Below are 9,411 nucleotides of genomic sequence, written 5' to 3'. Positions count from 1 at the left end.
TGGTTGTGTTTATTTTAAAAGTAATTAATTTATAACGTTCCAGAGTAGAACTTATTTGCTTAAAATTGGAAGCCGGATGAAAAAGAAATACCGAATGTAAAATGTGAAAAACATAAAATTTATTTGCAAAGTTTACAAAGGCAGTGCAAAATCACTGTAAATAAAAAATATACACGGTACGTAAAGCTTTGCACAATTAAGCAATGAAAATACATATATCTCACGCATTTAATATATTGATTCTAAAATACGATAAAAAAAATACAAATTACACTATACTAGTAATATAAAACATCAATATTTACTCCAACCGACCGATTCGAAGCATAATTGCCTGTGCACAGATTGACGATCCACAATGAAAGATTAAATCGATTCAAATCAATTAAAACAACACGTGTTCAAGTCTCATTCAAAAATATAATTCTGAAGTAAACGAGTCTATAAAAACATCGATAGTTCCCTTATCAACCAATTTAGAACAGACTTTTCATTGTTTCAATTGTTTATTCTAACAAAAATTTATTAAAAGATAGCAAATCAAGTTGCACTGAAATGAGCTCAGATCACATGAAAGAAGTGATTCCCTCTAAAAGTGAAAATATAAGAAATAAAGATATAATAAAGAAGGTGTTTATCTTTTAACAAAATATGGCCCAAACCACTGCAAACCAATAGAATAAAATTTGCTATATAAATAAATAGTTTTGTTTTCACCCCTCCCCCCAAAAAATAAAATAAATAAATGATATAACTTCAACCAAACGACTGATTAATGCCTAGAAAATATTAATATGTCCTAAGAATGACTAAAACACTTCAAACAAATTTAAACCAACATTTACATTCGAAAACACTATAAGTATAAATAAGTAACTTATAAGTTTTTAGTGACACATCAATATCACTTGTATTCATCGATTAAAAACATAACTGCCCTTTGAAGGTTAATGTATACATACATATGGGTTAACCACTGCACACCAATTCACACAGAATTTGCTCATTCACATGAAATAAGTGGTTACAAAAAGGAGAAATACATGTACAAAGAAGACACTAAATGAAAATATATAGTCCGGTGGAGGTGAAAGTTGCACACCTTGTATTGTATGGAAAGCCAAATTTACATAAAGTCAAACATTTGAAAAGCTCTTAAAATAATTTGAGACCTCTTCAATTAAATCAAAAAGGGCTTGAATAGCTTTATATTTCAAGGGGAGATATCTCCAATTTAACTTTAAAGACCTCTGCAATTAATTTATAAAGCTCGCCAACGACCCCTCTTTTTCAATTGGTGATAGCTCAAAAGCATTAATGTATATTGTTCTGTTTCAAATTTAGCCGAAATAATGCACTAAACTATTGAATTAAAGAGCTCATTTTTAGAATAAGAGCTATTTTTAAATCCATCATGGGGAGGTACGGATTTGTAAGAGTTGGAGCTATCTTAATTAATTGATTTCAAGCTCTCTGTAATTGATTTTTAGAGCTCAAATATTCAATAAGTGAGAGCAACAATGGAATTATTGCTAGCAATACTTATATAATTATATCAACAGTTAATAAACACCTCTTCAAATTAACCAAAGAGGTCTTTGTATCGTTTGAAGAGGTCTCTAATTATTTTATGAGCTCCTCAAATATTTAAGTTTAGTTGGCGTTCCATAGTTTTGGTAAGTTTAGAAAATACATTGGGATAATTTAAGCTTCCTGTCCCTTTCAATGGAACAACACGCTTCAAAGCCCCGCGCTACCATGGGGCAACTCTAAAAATGTAGCATCAAACTAGCATGTCTTCCAAAGATCAAACATTCAACAACATTATTAGGATTTAAAAGTCTGTACAACTCAACATGTCCAATCGCAAAGCAGGAAACGCGTGAGTTGAAAAAACATGTACACTAAAGCAGATTCCACCAATAGCTTTTGGCAGGTAATTTATGACGATGCCCTTAGGGTCAGTGTTCCCATTGAATGTCTGAAATGAAATAACACATTTAAAAGTACAATGCCAATTGAAGCTAAGCAGGCAAATATTTTAACATAATATTAACAGTTGTAATTTGAAAATGTTTTGTTTTGTATTTTGACTTCTGTTGTTCTTAGTTGTACGTTTATCTGAATGTCTGTCATGTTTGTGCCAATATAGACACAATGGTAGATTTTTGTCAATGTTACTTATATTGCAATGCGATATCTAAATACGAAATAATAAGAAACACCGCGTTTGACCTATTGGAGTAACAAAAAAAGACCCTGCTCTATAAAAAGATCGACACAGTTGCAATATTAAACCACTAGTTTTCAACTTAAAGGCCTAGTTTAAGCCTTCTATAAGTGACCCCCCCCCGATCCGTGTATAGTAAACATCTTCTGTGTATTAATCTTTATCTTAATTGACTTGTGCTGCTTATCAGATCTCTGATCTGAGTGCCAGCTGTGCAGTTATAGAGGTTTCATTATAGAAATGGACAATACATCTTGTCTTGTAGTTGTTGTTGTTTTCAAGTGACTATATTATTATTATTACAATGCCTTTAAATAAAAAATAAGATTTATGTTATATATAATAGCCCATTAAAATGAATTAACCAGGGCGCTTCACAATTTGGATATGGGAATGGTGACTATGCATTTAAAATGCATTTAAATATATATATGTAATATAACTTTTTTTAAAAAAATGATCGTCTTATTTGTTTTTTTTATTAATTTCCAATCGGTTTAATTTATAAAAACATTAGCTATGAATATTATTTATATGTTTTAGTGAGACATTGAGATTTTCTACTCAAAAAGTGTCAACTCAAAATGGCCCTGAGCCAATAAACAAATACACAAGAAATGGCCCCTACAGTGCAATAAATTGGAGATGCATAGCAGGGAATCATCATGCCCAACATTCCTTAAACTAGGCCTTTAAAGTGAATTAGTTGCTTTGTTTAAATTGCTTTAACATTTAATGGTTTTAGGGTGAAAGTTGTTTTGTTGTTAAAGTGTCATCGAGCCACATATATGGCACGCTCCTTTTTGATAATCATAAAAGGAGACCAATAGTTGTTTCTACTAAGGACACTGTCTTCAGCGTGAATTATTCAAATGAATGAATAATCTTGATATAATAGATAAAAATGTTTCATAAGTAGACAGTACATACCATTGTCGATCCACTCGAGTCAGCTACCAACATAAACCAATAACAATCGGTACCGTAACCGACTTTGTAGGAAGTAATCCAAGTGTTTGAGTCTTGAGATCCTTGCGTGGCTATAGCTGACACGTTGGTGAAAGTTTCAAACTTGACCTGTTAGAATGGGAGGAACATACTTATAAATGCATCTTGGACGAGAGAACCACTGTCGGCATAAACTTCATCCAACATATAAAGCATACAATCTTGGTTCAGTTTAAACTGTGCCACTCGTGAACAAGCTGCATTCTGTGACCGCTCGTTGAAATGACTTTTGAACTTAAACCAACATTTATCAAATATTTGCTTTTTAAAACTGCCTTCCTGGGAAAAGTCATGTAATTTAACTGTGATTTCTACTCCATACAATGAAATTTTGTTTATTGTTTTGATTTTATAATTCGATTACTATGAAAATAAGTAATGCAATGCGCTTTAACGCGTTTTAATAATATCAATATATTTTTGGCATAATTTTTTCTTTTCATTTTTTTTATCAGAGAAGACACTGAAAATTAGTTGATTTGTTTTAGATATATATATCAACTTATTTCACTCGTAACCATGGAAAAGAATATTTTCCATCGTGGCTGCACTTGTGGAATATAACTTTCTAATAGACCAGTGAATAACTAATAATTTATTTCCTTAGTTTATTAAAAAGGCTGTATTCGCGAAACTTAACAGTCAGGCGGGAAATCACAATATTCTTTTCTCATGACTTGATAGATGACATGGAGAATCAAGAGGTAACAACACTGATTGCATTCGATCTGCTGCCTTTGATACCATGAACCATCATTAAACTTGATGTACTTCAAAGGCAGTACAATTTACCTTGGAGCCGATTCATACATACGGCGTGGCTGCCGTGTGTGTCTCAACACCGCCAACATAGCAACACTTTCAACTCCGCATACATAATAATGCAGTGAGCCATTTTTATAAGTCATTTTGCAAACAAACTACTGCAATTCTTTAAAGTTTGGTATAGCGAAAGCGATCCATGCAAAAAGCAACGTATTCAAAATATGTGTGCAAAACTTGTCTTAAATCGAGGCAAATGCCAAATGTTTAAAAAAAGCTTAACGTGAAATACATTGGTTACCTATCAATGCCAGGATTAACTTCAAATTTCTATTTTTCATGTATCAATATTCTGTAAATGCAATATTCTGATGCACCGGCCTACCTCACGAAAGTATTGTCTTAACACATCCAAAATATACCAGGGTTAAGGTCTTAAGCTTCATCGGAGTTATAGATTGAGAAACCTTATAATAAAACAAAATCCTTTTATTACAGAGGTTATAGTACAGTTGGCCCTCAACTCAGGAAAACACTGCCTTTATCGATTAGTCTGTCAGCCACTATAGACATTAAAAAAGTCTAAAAACTCACATTTGTAGGGAGTTGTATACGCTGTTTTTGATAAAGTGGTCACGTAACTGTAAATACACTATATTAGATATATTTGCGACACTCGTATATAAAATCAATATAACAAACACAAATGTTGAGTGATGAACATTTACTTCTTACTAAATAATGCATTTATGAAAAAATATATATTTCTGATTACAAGATTGTAACAGTGTCTTTTAAAGCAAAAACACAAATATTAAATGACTGATGGGTCCTAAAAGATTTACAGCGATCAACGATAGTCTCATGGATAGAAAATTTCAAATTTAACACGTTATTCATTCATTGTTTTCGATAGGTATTTATCCTTTTAAGTACATTAAAACTATTGTTTACTATGTGGAACTGCTTATTTGGGAGTAAGAGTGCATCTTTGGATATACTTATCTGAGATATGACTTGTGCAGTTTTTATTGGTTTAATTGATTATGCTTTTAAATTTTCTGTTTTATGAATTATTTTGTGAATAGGTATTCATGATTATTTTTATTGTATTCATCAATGTTTTATGTCTTTTTGTATGTATTTCACATGTTTTTACTGATGTTCAACGACATTAAGGGTGAACTTCTACAAAAGTAGGCGTTTAATTTATAAAACAGTTTCAGTTACTGTTGCAGTGTTTTGATCAGACGATAAATACATTTTGATCTTATTCATTTTTGACTCAGTAACAAACTTGGCTTTGGCATATCCGCCTGCTGTTTTCGTGTACCGAATGGTAATTGCTCTATAAAACTCCTTAGAACTTCCTCATTTGTTCCGTTATATATCAGTAACATTGATTGGGAAAGCACTGACAAATAAACTGCCTAATACTTACATACAGTAATGAGTATCTATATTAACAGACTACGGACGCTGAGCCATGATACTGAAGCAATCAGAAGAGCAAAAAAATAAATGATGTTAAATTGAGCTCGGTCGACTTCGTTGCTGGGCCAAATTGACCCGAAACCGCTTCAAAAAACATATTTTTTGCTGATGATGATTGCAAACATTTTACAAACCGTTATAGATGGAGTTTTCTCTCTGCCATTAGGCACCCAGTAGCCCCAATGTTCTGAGTCCTTAGTTGCCTTCAACCTTGCATACCCTGGGTCATATCTCGTGGAATAGGTCGACGACGCCGTTATCTGTTTAGCGGGTAAAGGCTCATCCCCATTTATGAGATATCTACATCCTGAAACAACCCTATAATTGTGTTTGTGTACTGAATAACCATTTACACTGCTGTATATGAGTATGTGAAGTTATCACTAGCAGATCAAGGGAAAATATTGTCACGTGAGAAAAGGGGTCTCGTTTGAATCCTTAGATAAATATATCTGAAAAAGAACACAATTCACATGAAATTTTAATCGTAACTACTTCTATTTCCCATTGCAGGTAATGTTTTATTTCGAGAAAATTACATATTAATGTAATACCAGCAAGTTAAGAAACTTACTTTGCGAAACAAATAACCTTTATTATCTTTGTCCATGGTATACTAACAGTATGTATAATAGTTTATTTGTATTTAGTAGCTACGACGATATTTTGAAGTCCTTCACTAAACCTCGCGGAATAAGGTCCCAGTTAAAGGTAAAATGCAATATACGGTAAAATATGTTTAAAGTATAAGGGGGCATACCATTTCATATAACAGTTAGTTAAACGACCAAAAATACGTATTAAAACGTTGTTATAAATATTAAACAGTGTATATTGTAAGTATGTATCAAACAGGAATACAATTGAAACATTTTAAATGCTTAACGATATCATATTGACATAATCTCTTTTATAGTAAAACACCCTTTCACCCCTGTTAGTTTTGTTTATTACTAACAACAACAGACAAAAACTCCTTAAATTCTTAAATGTTGAAACCAATCTCTAACATATATGAAATAAAAGTTTAATTGATGAATGATGACAGGTCTTATTGTTTACTTGCAATGTATTCAATGTCCATGCAAAAGTTACAGACTCACAAAAATATTGACTTCAATCCCAGCCCTAGAATTAGTTTTGCTCCCTAAAAAACATTTGTTTACGCAACACATGTCAGACAGGAAACATTCTGGTAGAGAAAGGGGTCATTAATGTGTAAATTGATCCATTAGTAAGTAGTCAAACTCGCCTTTTTGGTGATAGCTGCAACCGTAAATAACATACGGTTTTGGTTTACGGTTCAGAGTTATGTTTAGCATAACATAATATTTTAGTTATAAATACCATTGTTATACTATTAAGACCATTTAAGCTCTTACTCTTTGTATTGGTATCAGATGGTCCACAGGTGAACAATGGCGGTGACGTGGTGCTGTTTGGTAAACAAACCTGGTCGTCTGAGCACGAGTAGTGCGTACACTCTCTTAAAAATATCTGTAAGAACGATATGATTTAAATTGTTTATTAAGGGACGATGTCAAACGGCAACTCAAAACACGTAGAAGGTTTCTGATAATGTTCACTATTAGAAGTATATATAATATGTTTTAGGGTCATCATATCTACAAGCCGGTGACCAAACACCAAGAGATCAAGATTTTATGTTAACATCTGTTAACGTATCATTTATTCAGCTGTTACAGAAACTCATCTCTCTTAAGCACCACTTAAATTCTACCACAGAACATAATGCTCACCTTGCTCATTGACTTACCTTTATTGATTCCAGTTCTTTCATTGAAATGTAGAAGCAGCCCTCTCTTTTACTTAATTTGGGACTTGTTGCAACGTCATGGTCTTCCAAATTTAATTCACATAGTGTTTTCCCTTTGTCAAAATTGGCAGATTTGCAGCTGCTCTGTTTAAGACAATACATCCCACATGCTTTTATATCGGTCGTTCTATACGTTAAAAAAACCAGACCTTGGAGGCAGAATCCTTTATGTTCAATTAATGGTTCAAGAGATACAAGTCTTTGGCATCCTTCGATGTTCAGGATCAAACTTAGACAGAACAGGAAGAGAACTACAGCTGTAGTAGCTGCCACCTTTTCGTATGTGTGTGTAATCATTGTCTTCATATGTGCAAAGCCATAGTTGATGTCACTTAAAATAGAGTATGTGATATTTATACGGTTTTTAAACTGGGGAAAATGTGGCCATGTAGGAACGAATTAAGATGAATTTTTGTGTTGTTGTTGTTTTAATCTTTAAAGTCAATGAGTTTAACATGATGATGCTTTAAACAAAAAACAAAACAAAGCAACATGCATCAACCTACAACGTGCCTTGAACGGTTATAATATCTCCACTAAAGTTAGAAATTATTTGTCTGTAAAGGCTGTACTAAATGCCGCCACCTTTATCTTCAACAACCCAGTAGCAATGTATATATAATTACTATTATTAGCAACATTGTATAGTATGTTCCTTCTTGAGTTATGACCCTTTAAATGTAAAGATAATGACAGTTTTTGTTTGCGATATTGTTATATTGATCATATCCAAGTTGGCGACATATTCAATTTCCAAAACTGACATAAAACGAAATTATATGGCTAATTAAACATTTATCATTCATTTAATTTAGAACCTATACTAGAGGCTAGTTGAATTTATTTTTATACTTACCCTGCCCACTTACTCTCGTAGACTCAAACCACAGTTTCAGAACTTGTTTGAGATGTTGACATAGCACTCGATTGAATTCCTACTCTGCACAGAAATAATTCGCAGGCGGATACACAGATCTGTTTTTATGTTTAATGCATTCTGAAATAAAATGGTTCCAAATAAAAATGCAATTGAAAGGAGGAATCACATTGTAATGAATATTGATGCGGATAAAATAGGTACTGTTGATGTGTGTTTGATAAATGAATAACAAATCATCTTAAAAGCTTTACCGGAGATGTTTGATGATAAAAAAAATCTCCAGATTTTAGAATGGATTGGAGCATAATAAATAAGTTATAGTAGGAAAAATTAATTTTATACTCCGTTCATTAATGGTGTGTTTAGAACATCTACTCATATATGTTTTGGTTAACAAATTTGAACACAAAATTATTTCGATATTATATGTAACCTTGATAAAGACAAAATTAAAACAAAACGCGTATGTTTTTTTTTTATATAAAGCAACCTTTTTTGCATATTGTTTCAATAAACCAATGTTGTGTCAAAAGGTTCAAATTGGTATTTCACAAATATGAAGCAGCATTTCGTAAATATGATAAAAAATACCAGTGATATATGAGTACAACGCATCGTACAACCATTTTTAAAATGAATAGTCAAATAAATTTCAACCAATAGTATATACTAATTATGCGAGTTTATATTTGACATTTTTTACAACTCAATAATCAAATAATAAATAAGTATGAAATTAAATTATGCGAGTTTATATTTGACATTTTTTACAACTCAATAATCAAATAATAAATAAGTATGAAATTATAGTTATTTGCAAAAATGTAGTTTAATAATACACATTTTTAGTCATCGTCTGAAATTTTACAGGCAGTTTTACCATCCAATTGATATAAAAGTTTGTTTCTTTCGTCCTGTAATGTTTATTTCATGAGAGCAATTAATTTTTTTTTAATTGATCAAAAGTACAACCCTATGAATTATTTAAAATATCTCATTAACATTGGCAACCCCATTAGTTAAATGGAATGTACCAGAACTAATTAGGTCACAATGAAAACCATGGGCAAACTAAAACAGTTTTCCCTCCTACGACCGAGGTCGATTGATTATTGGTAGATCTGTGAACCAATCAATTGGATTTGATCAAGCAAATAGAACGAACAATATTTATATAGGTTGAAAGGACCGTGATTTTTT

The sequence above is a fragment of the Mya arenaria genome, chromosome 15 (genome assembly GCF_026914265.1).
Source record: "Mya arenaria isolate MELC-2E11 chromosome 15, ASM2691426v1".
NCBI lineage: Eukaryota > Metazoa > Mollusca > Bivalvia > Myida > Myidae > Mya > Mya arenaria.
The sequence above is the reverse complement of the archived record's forward strand: the minus strand, read 5'-3'. Positions refer to the sequence as shown.